Source organism: Biomphalaria glabrata, chromosome 8, assembly GCF_947242115.1.
Source record: "Biomphalaria glabrata chromosome 8, xgBioGlab47.1, whole genome shotgun sequence".
Classification (NCBI taxonomy): domain Eukaryota; kingdom Metazoa; phylum Mollusca; class Gastropoda; family Planorbidae; genus Biomphalaria; species Biomphalaria glabrata.
In genome coordinates, this window is record NC_074718.1 from 4105646 (window position 1) to 4118661 (window position 13016).

Consider the following 13016-nt stretch of genomic DNA (forward strand, 5'->3'; position numbering starts at 1 on the left):
TGTCTGTCTGTCTGGTAAAAAAAAAGTCTGCTCACGTTATTTCTCCCACATCCATTCCTGGATGAAGTTGAAACTTTGCAAAAATTATTCATTGGCGTAGACAAGACACGAAACAATAAGAAAAATTTACCAATTAATCAATTAATTACTGGTCATTAATTCTTTTGTTTTATATTGAAAAATGGAAATAACTTCCACATTATTGAGAGATATAGATGTAAGTGCGGAGTTTTTTTTTTCCTTTATAGTAGAGTAGTAGAGCGATGAGTAGGCATCTAGCTGACGCAAAGAAAAATAATTTCCTCCTATAGTAATAAAAGTTTATATTGTTGATACATTAGCAGCTCTATAGATCTAGATCTAGAATCCATATCTAGTTTATATCTAGTTTAACCTTGTTGTCGGCCACGTACTTAAGAAGCCAGACTTCTTTTTTTTTCGTTAGGCAAGTTATCTGCCTCATCTGACTACCTACTTATTTATTTATTTATGCATATAGCAATATTGTTTTTATGTTATATTGTACGCTAAATGCATACTGGGCAATTAGTCTAGAGTAGTATTTGTAAAATTGCGGAGCCGGGGGGGGGGGCTGCCTGGGTCATGCATTATGGACGCTGGACTGTCGTGCAGTTGTCCCGACGGTCCCGGGTTCATACCCTGCCAGCTGCCATCCCCCGTCGTCCTGCGGGAGGTTTGGACTAGGAACTAGATTATCTTCAACTCTGAAGGAACATCCGAAACATGTAATACATTATACGACGTACTCATTATTTCATGGAACCAAGCAAACAGCAACGACCTGTATATTTTGACGCATGTTATCGATAGTGCGGATTATTAAATGTTTAACAATGGGGGTCATGTGGTCAGCACAACGACAAACTTTTCCAAATTATTGTCTGGTACCTATAAGAGCTGAGTGGACTTAGAGGCGTCATAAAAAAAACAAAAATTCAAAATCCCAAGACCCTTCGGTTGGTCGTCCTTTAAATCTCGCAAAAAAAAAAAAAATTGTTTTTAATATTCGGTCATCCCCATACTGTGACGTAGCAAAGTACCCGTGGGCCTGGGTTCCGGAATGCGACGTTGGGTGCCCTCCGGTAAGTTGAGTGTGACTGAGCGCTAAATGGGCTCTACTGTATCTGATGAGATGGCTGCCTGGTTGTGCGGTCTGCGCTCTGGACTGTCGTTCGGAATTCTCGATGGTACTGTGTTCATACTATCCCCCGTCGTCCTGAGGGAGGTTGGGACTAGGAAGTAGATTATCTTCAACTCTGAAGGAACATTCAAAATGTGTAAAACATTTTTTTTTTACAAGAGAGTACATGGCCATGAAAACATGGTATAAGTAAGATATGTTCCTCAGGGGGTAAACGAGAACGAGGCCCTCAAGCTTCGGATCATTTGATTGGCCAACCATGTCACATGCCAGGACTCCAAGTTTCGTGCTGAGTCTTCACATATTCTAAATGTGCATTGGTCGCCACAAGGGAACCTGAAGACTTCCCACCGTGCAACTTTCCTCACTGAATGTTTTACAGCAGATTCTTTATCTAAGACAGTGGCTTTTAAGGCACCTTTGTACAGAAATTAATGTTTATCTTACTCAGTAGAAAGTATATTGGGATCTCGAGAAGCTACTTTAATTAATGGTAAAACATAATGTCAATTAGTGAATGATGCCTGTAATTTACAAACTTATGATAAGTCAATGATGCCTGTATTTTACAAACTTATGATAAGTCAATGATGCCTGTATTTTACAAACTTATGATAAGTCAATGATGTCTTGTATTTTACACATTTATGATTAGTGAATTGATTAGCAGATAAAACATTCAGCATTCATGCCTTTCTTTTTATTTTTTTTATTTTTATTCATAAGTTCAAAAAGTTTTATATTGTCAAAAATAAAGAACATAAATTTTATGGTCTCACAACTAAAAATGTACTGCAATGTCGCAGATTATACATAGTTCATGCGTTTATTTCGTTGTCCTATTCTCCGGCTGTAGACACGGTGTAAGTCCTCATACATCTTACATATGCTTACATCCCTCACGTGCTTACATCTCACACATGGGAGGCGTGGTCGAGAGGCTAAATGCGCTTGAACTTTGCTTGGCTTGGCTACCTAGAAGGGGGCTCGAGTTTCGGCTGCACGGAAAACCAACTCCTAGATACCCCCTCCCCCCCCCATGGGTCCACAAATGAGATTGGACCACAGCGCTCTGAGCATGCTATAATCATGAAAGTAGCGCTATATAAAGGCTATAAATATATAAATATATATGCTTACATCCCACACGAGACGAAATGCTTAAAGCTTTGGATATTCGAAGTTCACTGTCTTTAGTTCCTATTCAAGCCCCACGTTTCTGCGACACATAAAGGCTTGACGGAGATAATGTTTTAACTAGATGATGTTATCTTTTTTTTTTATAAGTACAAGATTACATTGTCAAAAACACACACGACAAAACCGTAAGTCCCATGTTTTCAAAGCCATTCAGGTTATAACATTGTTCAGACATTGTTCAGACTTGACGGCCATAACGTTACCTATTGTAGATAGATGCGATACGAACAAAGTTCTTGAAATTAATATATTTTAATAACCAGTAAGTTTATTTTTAATTCAGTACTGAAGAGATTACATTGCCAACAACACATAAGACACTAACCTAAGTTTATGGTTTACACAACAGTTCACGTTAAAATTGTTCATAAACTGTCCAGACTTGACGATCACTGGGTTGTCCATTGTCCTCTGTTGTAAACGAACGAAGTTTTTGTGATTCTTTCGGGAGGATCTGTCATTATTTCCTATGGAAAACCAAAGGTTTCAAGCAGTATAAATGTTTTTGTTGGTGCGATTGAATTCCTGAAACTGTTATGTACCACAAAGGGAGCTAATCAACACAAAACATTGTTCGTGTACATCACTCAGTCATAAGTCTCACGTCATTGCATACAGGGTGAACTCTATTACTATGACCGCTTTCCCTAATCACTAGTAGATAAACCTCCACAAGTTGACAGACCGGTACCGGTTTCCAGATGTTAACTTGTCGTCAACCCAAGATTGAGGACACACAGCATTGTAGTGAGCTCATGAGGCACTTAGAGGACTATACTATGATTTTTCAACAGAATCTGCAAAATAACAGGATGAAGAATCCTGTTTAGTTGTACTATTAATTTGAAGTATTTCAACTAGTAAATATGTACCGTAATATTAAATAAATAAATATTGGATTAATCAAAACAAAAGCAAATAAAATTTATCTTATCACTTTCACAAAGAGTACAAATGATGGCTGTCATTATTTTTATTATTATTATTATTATTATTATTTTAATTGTTGTTATTGTTGTTGTTAGATAAAAATTCTAACACGTTAGAATTACACGAAACGCTGTACTGACAATTTAAGAGTTATCCTCCTTCAATACATTTCACACTAGAGTAATCACATTTACATCCATTTGTCATTAAGGTTTAAGAATAATAAACATGATTTAATTAAAACAATATAATAATGTGATACATTTCAATTCTTATAATCAACTACTTTTATCCCTTACATAAACCCGTTTGGGCCCCTAGTTGTCGTGGGCCCTGGCGAAACGAAGCCCTTCGCGCCATGGTAGCTATGCCACTGTCGCCACAAGGAACAGGTGTCCGACCAAGATTCTCTACTGTCCACACAAGCCAGACTAGTCTTGCCAGGGTATGCCCATTAACTCTTTCTCTCCGTAATTATTTACCACATTCTGGTGGAATCAACGTTGGTATCGTCAGTCAGGAGAGAAAGAGTTAAGAAGCGAACGCACCTTTGATGACATCGTTCGAGGAGTTCTCCTAAAGAGCACCTAGTTGAGTTCTCCTAAAGAGCACCCAGTTGAGTTCTCCTAAAGAGCACCCAGTTGAGTTCTCCTAAAGAGCACCCAGTTCTCAGAGTCATACAGACGAGTGATCTCCTAACGATCAATGTCTTTTGAATAGGAACCAAATAAGCATGACATTGGAGGCGCGGTGGCCGAGTGGTAAAGCGCTTGGCTGAATCTGGGGTCCTAGGTTCGAATCCTGGCAAAGACTGGGATTAATTAATTTTTAATTTCGGGATCTTTAGGGCGCCTCTAAGTACATACAGCATACAGCTCAAATGGTTACCTGACATTAGTTTTTTTTTTAAAAAAAGTAAAGTTCCCTTTCAGACCAAGTGGTCAATAGGGCAGATGATTTCAAAGTCAAGAGAAACAGTAAAACTAAGGAAATGAGATTAAAATTAAATGTATGTGTCTGGTATTTCTTTCTTCCCATAAATGACGTAAAGTTGACCCTTTTAGACCATGCGATATATAGGGCAGGTGTTGTTAAGGCCAACGGTTAACGAGCAGGGTGGTATGTGGCCAGCACAACGACCAACAGCCTTTACTTTACCCAATTAAAGTCAGGTGCCCATTAGAGTTGGGTGGACTCAAGGGCACCCTAAAAAATCCCGAAATTTAAAATCCCAGTCTTCATCGAGATTCACCGTGATTCAAACCCAGGACCTCAGGATCGGAAGCCAAGCTCTTAACTATTAGACCACCGAGCCCCCAGACGTGCTTTCATATCTATTAGTACTATATGGAAGCTAAAGAGATTCTGAGCCTGCACGAAAATCTGCCCAGGGCCTTCACTTACTGGGCATTCTGGGATCTGACAGACATAAAACTGAAAAAATGTTTTTAAAAAAATATTCAGAAAGCTATTTTAGTTTAATGAATTATTTTTTTTAATTTTGAAAACAAAAACTGGAATATTCTAATATATTAGCCAGTAGAAAGAAAGATATAACAAAGACCAAAAGGGATATCTTTTATTTGTTTTGACTACTTTTGTTTTTAATAAAACTAATTGATGATGATAACTAAGTTCTACTGCAGGCTACAATTTATGACCATCATAATCACTGCCAGTAAGTAAATACAATCTTATTTAGCGCGAGTGGTGCCCCTTGTTACCTTTCTAGGGTTTTAAATATGGACATTTTCCACATTTTTTTTTGTTTACACTTTTTTTAGGATCACGTGATAGAAGACTAAAATAAGAATCTTATGGGTGGGAAGCGTGGTCGAGAGGCTAAGTGCGCTTGAACTTGGCTTGTCTTGGCTACCTATGAAGGGGGCTCGAGGTTCGACACCGGACTCGGGATGAGTTGCGTTTACTGAGCGCCTAAAGGCAGCACGGAAAACCAAAGAGACCCCCTCCCCCCTCCCCCCCCCCCACCGGTCGACAAATGAGATTGGACCAAAGCGCTCTGAGCATGCTATAATAAGCATGAAAGTAGCGCTATATAAAAGCTATACTAATAATAATAATTAAGGCCGTCCAATTGTATAGTAGACGTGAAACATGGAGAACAACTGAATCATCCACACAAAAAGTACAAGTAGTAGGCAATGACTTTGTCCTAAACTACATGCAGGTCATGACTTTGTGCTAAACTACGAGTATACAATAGTAGTGTAATAAACTGTGCGTAGGCAATGACTTTGTCCTAAACTACGTGTAGGCCATGACTTTGTGCTAAACTACGAGTATACAATAGTAGCGTAATAAAATGTGCGTAGGCAATGACTTTGTACTAAACTACTTGTAGGCAATGGCTTTGCGACTAGGTATATGCTTTTAAAAATCAGCTTGTTCTCTGTAGTTGTATTCATATTCACTGGAGCAGGTATATGTGATACATCAACAAAAATAAATAAATAAAAAAACATGATATCTTTTGTCATTATAACAAATATTCATTAATTTTTTTATTAATGTGTACATAACAAATATCACAGGATGAACTCTATTTAGACATGTTATGACAGTTGAATCAGTGACATTGTTTTCACTCCATCACTAGAGTCCTTTAGACAACTTATAAAGGCCTGTAATCGCATGCCTCGTGGCAATGGCAATGGTGGTCGTTGTTGCAGCAGGCCCTGGGGTTTCCGCACTCACGTCGGCATGTACTGTGGTTGGAACAGCTGATTTCACCGTGAGCTGGAACATACAATTAGTATTTAACTATTAAGTAGCAGTTTCCAAAATGATTGAAGTGTACATTAAAATTGATAACATTAAAATTGATAACAGCGCTTGTGTTGAGTTTCAACAAGAGCGTTAAACAGTTATGTAAGGGGACTAAACTCAACAAATTTAGCCCTATCTCTAAATACTGGCGGAATAGTTTCCCTTGTTGGTATCAAACAAAATAATTAATTACCAGTAATTAATTGACTAATTTGTTAAAAAAAAATTCTTATTGATTCATGCTTTGTCTATGCCAATCTACAGTTTTCCAACTAAGAACAGGACAAACACTTGCGTTCAATTACCATCTGAACAAAATTAATTCCTCACAACTCCCTCTTTGTAGACACTGCGCCAATTATTACGAAACCGTAAACCATATCCTCTTGGAATGCCCCTTCCTAATCCACCTTAGGCAGACCCTACTACCACTACAGCCCAACATAACCAACACCCTGTACGGCAGTGCTGAACAACTGAAGAAAACAGCACACTATTTTTCCTTGGCACAGTCTGCAAAAGAGCTGACAGCTCAGCAGCAATAAAGCTGGCTAGAAGAAGAAGAAAGAAGAACTCTATGCCAATGAAGAATTGTGCGAATTTTCAACTTGATACAATGAATGGGTGTGGGAGAAATAACGCGTACACACTTTTTACCAGACGGACAAAGTGAGTTGATGTAAGCTTTGTAACAATCATGGCGATGTCTTCGATTTCAAAGATGAAACGATGATGTGAGATAATTAAGCCTATTTCTTTGTTATCGAAAATCTTTTTGTCTAGGTTGCTAAAACAATCTTGGTAAGTGGTGAGTGTGTATGTGCGCGCGCATCAATGTCCGTCTTTTGATTATTTCACACATTCTAATTTAATAGACGCTCCTTCAAAAGAGAAGATTATTACGTTTTACTCGAATCTTATCTTCTTATCTTATATAATACAGACGTTACTTCAAAAAAGAAGATGCATCCTTATGTTAACCTATGTAGGCAAGTTAATTACTGAAACTAACGTATTGTTTTTTTTTTCCTGGATAATTAAGGCAACCCGGAAAGAATGGGCACTTGTAGGAATTTGTCCCAGCATTTGGAAAAAGAAATGTGTTTTCATGTTGTCTTTTCTGAATAGTTTATTTGATTGTCTTTTTTGTATTTGTAAATTATGTTTTTATTACGTTGGACAACACACTTCTGTATTTGACCTTTTTTTTTTAAATCTTATTCTAGGGACTTCAAAAATCCTTAATGTACTTTTGATTGATAAGTAGAGCCAGTTCTGAGCGACCTAATTTAGAAAATCTAAATTGGCCACGTGCGGACAATGGTTATGCATGACTGGAATGTGGCAAAATATGTAGGTCACAGCTGGGGCTGCGCAGCCTCTAGAAATACTGCATTCCTCACTAATCTTCGGACTCGAAGACTAGCCTTATTATTATTATTATTATTAGAACCAGTTCCAGTCATGTAATTGTACTATGTTTCTCACGAATCATATACTGTCTTTCAACATCTACCATCTTCCTACACATATCATCTTCCATCACATACCATCCCCAAGATTCGTCGGTTTTGTTTTTTATAATCCTTAAAACTGTAAATTTACGATGTTTATTTCTATAAGTATTTTCTATTTTATTATTCATAACGACTTTAGGCGATTCTAATTCTATCATTTTATCCACAAATTATTCTCAAAATCATAAACTCGATTGCTCGGGGCACACTATAACATTAATTAACTTATGGACACAATCTTCTATTGAATAATAATAATAATATAATAAAATGGTTCTATTACATCTTACAGCGGATAGATTCACACTCATTATTCAGCCGTGATGCAAATCCACCAATTCTATAACAATAGTTTAATTTACATAACGCTATTTATAAATATAATAAGAACATCACAGACTATGTATGATTAGTTTGTATCAGACGAAAACAAATCATGCAGACGACAAGCCATACAGTTAACTTACAGTGACAATGACAGGCTCCTGATGGGACATCACACACAGCATCGTTGGTACTTCCGCCACAGAAAGTAACACAGTCTGAGTTATATCTGCATTTCTGTGCTTCAATCTTTGAGACAAGACCTACAAGAAAGTGTACATTATAAGACATTACAAGATGGAAAAGTAAATTTACAAACATCATGTGTATTCTAGACTCCTTACTAAAAAGAACCATTGTTATAGGACGTCGTTGACTTATAGCACCGTCTAGCTGTCAGACAACCAAACCGCTGTAGGCGTGTTATATCTTAATTTATAAAACTTGAAATAACTTTTGAATAATTTCCTTGTGAACAATATTAAACATAACTTTTATTATAATATAGACAGAATCAACCTGATATGAGATGAAGTAACTGTAGTAGACTTTAGTAATATTTCTTAACGAAATTCAACTTTATAGTCGCACGTTCTGGAGTCGTCTCCCTTAACTAAGACCAAGTGACGACAACGACACCTATCTTGCATCATTCACAACCAATAACTAAACTCTTCCCACCGTCACCATAGAAACACACACGCGCACACACACACACACTCCATAACAAACGTTCGTCCTCAATTGGAGAAAGATAAGAGAGAAAGAGAGACGAGAGAGAGAAAGAGAGAGTATAATCCATTAGACATTTAGGAATTTGTGTTCTTCCCTTTACATGTTTTGTACGTGCCTACATATTGTCCAACCCTCAGGACGACGGAGTATGGTAGCTAGTCTGGTTTGAACCCGGGACCATCTAAACGATAGTTCAGAGCGCATCCCACATGAGTCAGTTTACTGTTTTACATTATTGCAGAACATAATGCAGCCATATTGTGCATTAAACATGACTTAATTGGATATTTAGCTCTTTAGATCTGATTAAATAAAGCTAGTCTGAGGACATTTAGCCTAAAATAAAAAAACGAATTTAAGAAATAATATAAATAAAATAATCATTGAATTTATGGTTAAAATCTACTAAGGAATAAATAGTAAATACAGTCTATAATTCAAAATGAAAAGATAAATCTGTATCGAAAATATTTTCAAAACAAGCAACGATTTATTTATAGATTCTACTCACAGGCGAAAGCGACTGTAAAGACCAAGGCGACGAATGTTTTCATTTTCTTTCAAGTTGATTCGCTTCTGGTCACCGCAAGTTCAAGTCTGCTGTTGGAGCCGATGTGGTTAGAGTTGTCTTCCATTGTCACTTATATACACAAACCTCAGATCCGTTACGTTAACGCTGGTTGTTTTGTTTACTAATAGATTAAATTTACCTGGAAACCAGACACAATGACAAATGAGTGTGAAGTAGCTTGCAGGTGTAGCTAGTTGAATAAGTCAGCGGCGTGGCCATTGTCTGTTGTCATTAAGAAACTAGAGCAGACACAAAATAGAGCAGTGAGATACATAACCAACGAATATTCACATTTGACTAGAGTAACACCTTTAGTAAAATCATTAAATTTAGAAAGCCTTCAGGAGAGAAGACTTAAAAGTAAAGTAGCAATTATACATAAAACACTGAACCATAATCTTCAAATACAAAAACAAAATTTAATAAAATACTCTGAAAGACACAAAGATAAAGGCACATTCCTCGTCCCATATGCTAGGACAAATTTGTACAAATACTCCTTCTTCCCTAGTGCTACTAGAGCATGGAATGGGTTGCCTGAGCCACCCAGGAAAACCAGTGACTTGGCAGAATTTAAGTCATTGGTTAACATGCATGATTAGATGCATGACACGTAGGACGTAATCATCATTATATAAGATAAAGAGTGCAAACATATTAAGTAAATCTCATCCTACTTATAGCTTTAAAAAATCTTATTTCCAAACATTTCCACCTAGAAAATAAATTTTTTTTGTGTCTTCAAATAGCTTACTAATTCAATATTTTTATTGCTAACATAATAATCTTCATACCATACACGCTTCACCATAACAAAAGAGGCGAGATGGCCCATAAAAGAGGCAAAGAAAAGAGGCCCAAGGGTTCCTATGATGATGAAGCTAAAATTGAATAGCGCAAATTCTGAGGTTTCCTTTAAAAAAAAAAAAAGATAAGTATTAGATTAATCCGGTTTGACTAATATACAAATATTTTATACTTGATGTGGACATAGGGAGGTTCATAAATTGACTCTTTTCATTATTCTAGTATTCATTATACATTTTAGACAAAAATCTTTACGATATTTGCAGTTCACGCTGATTGGTCAGTTAGTAGATACAACCTCCATGAAACTTTTTTGCATTTTTTTATCGCAGAAATGTTGGGCTTCAAGAGTCACTAAAGACAGTAACCTTCAAAATCACAAGGTCCAGCATTTTGTTTGATATGGGGTATAAGTAGATAAGTAGCAGCAGACGCCCTAGCTGGCTTGGCCACGTTCGTAGAATGCCAGTAGGTCGACTTCCACAAGACATCCTGTATGGCGATCTTATAGAAGGCAGGAGAGCCACTGTTCGCCCACTTTTACGTTATACGGATGCATGCAAACGCGACATGAAGCTCTTCAAAATCGACACTAGCAGCTGGGAAGAGGTGGCACTGGATAGATCCACATGGAGAGAGAGCATAAAGGAAGGGTCATGGATTGCAGATGTCATACACAACAGAAGCAGAAAGAAGGGTGAAAATGCAACGGCGCCTGGTGATTACATATGCCCAACCATTCTAATGTTCTTTCTGAAAATATTGAAACCTGCCTTTTTACCTACCTGGGTGGACCACTTCGGGGGCCTATTTTGGGTTTGTGTTTCCACAAAAACTGTCTTAATAACCTTGTTAATTTCGGGATCTTTGGGTGCCTCAGAGTCCACCCTGCTCTAATGGGTACCGGACATTAGTGGGAGAAGGCGGCTGGCCGTTGTGCTGGCCACATGACACCCTCGTTAATCGTAGGCCACAGAAACAGCTGACCTTTACATCATCTGCCCTATAGACTGGAGGGGTAAGGGGAACTTTAGTCACTTTATTTATATTCTAAACAGAAGTATCCTAAAAGAACACATTGTTAGCCTCTAGTTCTTACAAAATCTTGCTTCTTTTGATTGCAAAATTTAAAAATACGATATGCTGGTACTCCATGAGTAGGACACATTAATCTATGACACTCCCCCTTATGAAACCGTAAACCATATCCTCTTTGAATGCCCCTCCCTAATCCACCTTAGGCAGACCCTACTTCCACTACAGCCCAACATAACCAACACCCTGTACGGCAGTGCTGAACAGCTGAAGAGAACAGCACACCATTTTTCTTTGGCACAGTCTGCAAAAGAGCTGACAGCTCAGCAGCAATAAAGCTGGCTAGAAGAAGAAGAAGAAGAATGGCACTTCATTAAACAGACTGAACATCATCTTCTACAAGAAAAAGGTTTAAAGTGTTTGGGCTTGATTACTCAAATGTATTGCTTCTCTTTACAATGCCCACATTGAGGGTCAATTTAGACTTAGTATCGGGGTGAGGAGACGCTGTAGCTAACTATTAAAGCGCTTGGATTCCGATCCGCAGGGTGCCGGGTTCGAATCCTAATGAAGACTCCACCCTCCGAATCCACCCAGCTCTATTGGGTACCTGACATTCCTTAAGGGAAAAAAAAAAGTGTTTTGTCGTTGTGCTGGCCACATGACACCCTCAAAACAAATGATCTCAACATCCTCTGCTCTATTGATGGCAAGGTCTAAAAGGGGAAGCAGAGCGTTGGAGTACACATTTAAAGAAGAAAAATATTTTAATTTAAGCTAATGTAACCCTTTCTATTCTTTTCTGACTTTCAAATGTTATATTATTTATAAGGAAAATAAAAGCAGCATGAGATCGGTCTACTTCAACTAAATAATACACAACTTTACCACTGCGTATATTTTGTTGTAGTTACGCCATCTGCTACAGAAAAACAAATAAAAAATGGTATGTTCATTTCTGTTTTTTTTTTTTTTCAAAATCCGGTTTTTGGTGAATTTTTAAAGATCCGGAACAGGCCAATGAATGTTTCTACATAGATATTAGGAAAAAAAGGGAGGGCACTTTTGTATCTGTTGTCACCTGGATTGGAATAACTCAGTTATAGGTCTAATTTATAACCAAGCAGAAGAAGAAAAAAAAAAGTATACTGTCACTGATATATATAATTTGATGAATATCACGGAATTAATGTTGTAGGATCTCGTAGGCATCTCTCTAGAAGGCTTGCCATTCTAAAGCAGTATTACAGTACTGACACCAATTACAGGAACTACTTGCGAAATGTAAATAAGAAAGACTACATTTATAATGTAATGAGACGCAGGGCCCATTATTGTATTTGATGAGCAATAGTAACTTCTTGCTTCACTTAAAATACTTTCATATCGCACTAAGCTCATTACTTGAGTTCATATAAAACAAACAACTTCAACTTACTAACTTCAGCTAATAATTTCAATTGTTTGTTCTACTGACCATTTCAACTAATACAACTGGAATAATTTCCAGTGCTGTAGCTAAGGTGGTGGTCCTAATTTGAAAATCACCCTGGATTGCACAATTTCAACTTGATCCGAGAGTGGGAAGTGGGAGAGGAAACGCGACGAAACGTAACAAGGAGAATAAATCCATATATATATATACACATCTCTCATTAAGTAGCATTTATATCCTTAATTTTGTTATCAAACAAAATAATTAATTACCAATAATTAATAAACTAAAATCGATAATAATAAAATAATTAGTTTTTGATTGATTTATGTTTCGTCAGGTACAATGAATAAATGTTTCAACTTGATCCGAGAATGGGAAATGGCAGAAAAAATCGCGCAAACTTTTATCAGACCAACTGAGTGAGGTGATTTAAAATTTAAATACGTTTTTCTTTATTATGGAGGTGCGGTGGATTAGCGATAATATGCTTGGCTTCTTAACCGGGGTTCC

General features: G+C 37.2%; 1 long non-coding RNA gene across 1 annotated transcript; it reads right to left on the reverse strand.

Annotated features, from left to right (window-relative positions):
• Positions 1-5779: 5779 nt before the first annotated feature.
• LOC129927811 (uncharacterized) lies at positions 5780-9317 on the reverse strand. The gene is made up of 3 exons (XR_008779498.1): positions 9167-9317; positions 8064-8183; positions 5780-6049 (listed from the first exon to the last, which is right to left on the reverse strand). It is a non-coding gene; the product is annotated as an uncharacterized LOC129927811 (long non-coding RNA).
• Positions 9318-13016: the final 3699 nt, after the last annotated feature.